This window comes from Orycteropus afer, unplaced genomic scaffold, assembly GCF_000298275.1.
Source record: "Orycteropus afer afer isolate SDZICR_OR568_19922 unplaced genomic scaffold, OryAfe1.0 scaffold00307, whole genome shotgun sequence".
Classification (NCBI taxonomy): domain Eukaryota; kingdom Metazoa; phylum Chordata; class Mammalia; order Tubulidentata; family Orycteropodidae; genus Orycteropus; species Orycteropus afer.
Window position 1 is genome coordinate 411978 of NW_006921894.1, and position 2929 is coordinate 414906.

A 2929-nucleotide genomic window follows, 5' to 3' on the forward strand; every position below is an offset into this window, starting at 1 on the left:
TAGCATAGTGCCTAAGGCACTTGACTGCTAACCAGAAGGCTGGCAGTTTAAACCCACCAGCCACTCCTTGGAAGGAAGATGAGGCAATCTACTTCCATAGTGATAGTGCCTCGGAAACCCAAGGAGGGGTCACTATGAGTTGGGTCCGACTCAACGGCACATAACAACAACACAACAATATCACACAACAAAAGCCATTATAGGTAAAAATACAATCTACCTCATTCTTAGTCCCCTTTCTCTCCTCCATGCTCCACATGGAAACACTATTAAGAGTTTAGTATTTTTTCTCGGATGGTGCCTTTTTATTTCTTTTTATTACTAACTTTTATTATGATTTGGGTGAAAGTTTACAGAGTAAATTTATTTTCCATACAGCAGTTAATACACATTTTGTTTCATGACATTGACTGCAATGTAACAGCTCTCTTCCCATTTCCTCCCTGTAGTACCTCTTCCCTGTGTCCTTCCTTCCCATGTTCCCCTGCTCATTCCTCCCCACCCCAGCTATCTCCCGATGCGAACACTGCCCTTCTGTTCTCCCATGATTGATCGCTCTAAGGAGTGTATCACCTGATGTAAATGTTCACCCCAAATGCCTGTCTATTGTTTGGCTGGAAGCCACAGGAGTGAGTTCAATTCCAGACCTAAAGAGTAACTAGGGGCCATAGTCTCAGGAGTCTCACCAGGCTCTGTAAGACCAGCAAATCTGCAAAAAAGCAAATCCTTTTTTTTTTTTTAATTATTTTGAGTCTTGTTCCACATTGTTCTTCCACACTATCCAGGATCTCCTGCACCACCCTCTCCAAGTGGTTGACAGTGGGAGCCAGGCACCATCTAGTTCTTCTGGTCTCATGGTCATATAGGCTGAAGAACACATGGTCTACTAGTCCCTTGGACTAACTGTTTCCATGTGTCTTTGGTTTTCTTCATTTTTCTTTGCTTGGGACGAGGAGAGATACGTCGTTGCATCTAAATGGCTCCTTGCAAGCTTTTAAGACCTCAGTCACTACTCACCGAAGTAGGATGTAGAACAATGTTTTTGTGTAGGAAGTTATGCCAGTTGAGCTTGATGGTCACTATGACCACGGTCCTGAGCCAACAGGTCCAACTACTTGCTCCCTCAGGGTAGCTGGCTGTGGCCAAGAAGCCACCAACTGTCTCTTGTTAATTTTTTAAAAATCTTTTAATTTTTAAAATTTTTTAATTTTGATTTGAAAGTTTACAGAAGAAATTCAATTTCTATACATCAATTCATACACATTTTGTCTCATGACATTGATTGCAATTCCCCACAATGTAACAGCTTTCTTCCCACTTCCTCCCTGTAGTTACCTCTTCCTTGTGTCCTTCCCTCCCATGCACTCCTGCCCCTTGGGCTATCTCCCTGTCAAACACTGCTCTTCTGTTTTCCTATGATTGCTCACTCCAAGGAGTGTATCTACCTGATGTAAATGTTCAACTCACATTCCTGTCTGTTATTTAGCTGGAAGCCACAGGGGTGAGTTCAGTTCCAGACCTGAAGGGGCTTGATGTCCCCTCTGACCATGGTCCCAAGCTCACAGGTCCAACTACTCACTCAGGGTAGCTGGCCGTGGCCAAGAAGCCACAGACTGTGTCTTTTTAAAGAATGCATCTCTAGAGCTTATCGGGCTTGGATATAGTAAACATTTAATTTGTTTAATAAACAATGAAAGTACATTCTTAAAGAAATTATTCCTAGCCTGAAATCTTTCTGTCATGACAGAATCCCGTATGAAGGCCAGATGGAAGAACATCCATGAGAGAAAATGGCCCCTTGAATTCATGGGCTGCTTCATTTCCTCCCCGGAGGGTGAGCAGTCCACACACTCCTGGGAAGGCTTGAGCAAGCCTGAGAGAACTACCCAATTTCCTTTATCCAGTTCTCTGGGGACAATAGAAGTCAAGACATCTATTCTACATGAAATCACCTTCATAATTCTGACTTTGTTGATGACTGGTTGGAAATGTGTGAGCCATTTCCTTGAGAGAAATTTCTTTCTTTCTCTCTCTCTCTCTCTCTCTCTCTCTCTCTCTCTATATATATATATATTTCACTAGTTTTCCTACTCTAGAGAATCCAGCCTTAGAGAGAACACAACAATGAAAGCACTAATGTTCTTGGCTAATGCTTGTATTATTATTTTGTGTTATACTCAGAATAAGCTGTGAAATAAAATAATACTCAAAAGGAGTTTGGAGAATTTTGAGGAATAGGAACAAGTATTTGTTAGTATTTTTACACAGGCTTGTAAGAAAAAAAAACAAAAGAAGTATTTGTACCCTTCCTGTTTATTCATTAGTCCATTATATATTTACTGAATGCATCCTTGGAGTGGTTCTGCATCATTTTCCACTGCTACATCTGCAATGATGTCCATGCACACAACGCTGGTTCTTGTTCAACATACTTCCATGGGGTGGGAAGCTTGGGTGGGGTAGGAGCTCTGTACAATTGCTAGGGTGTTCCATAAATCCAACCCATTGTTCTACTCATGAAAGTATTCTGGACTGCAAGTGAGGTGGAGTGAAATTAACCTAAGGACCCGTTTACTAATTCACTTTTTTTTTTTTTTTAAGTTGTGATTTGGGTGAAAATTTACAGAGCAAATTCACTTTCCATACAGCAGTTCACATACACTTTGTCTCATGCCATTGACTACAATTTACTCCAATGCAACAGCTCCCCTTCCACCTCCTCCCAATAGTTACCTCTTCCCTGTGTCCATCCTCCATGCACTCCTGTCCCCTGAGCTGTCTCCATGAGTATAAACAGCCTTTCTTCCTCCCATGATTGTTCTCCTCAAGGAGTGTATCTACCTCAGGTAAATGTTCAACTCATATGCCTGTCTTTTGCTTGGCTGAAAGCCACAGGTGTGGGTTCAATTCCAGACCTGAAGGGCAGCTA

General features: G+C 41.9%; 1 protein-coding gene across 1 annotated transcript in view; it reads right to left on the minus strand.

The window, feature by feature from the left end:
* LDLRAD4 (low density lipoprotein receptor class A domain containing 4) overlaps positions 1 to 2929 on the minus strand; it is a 556486-nt gene that overhangs the window by 15100 nt on the left and 538457 nt on the right. The gene's annotated exons all lie outside the window — the stretch shown is intronic.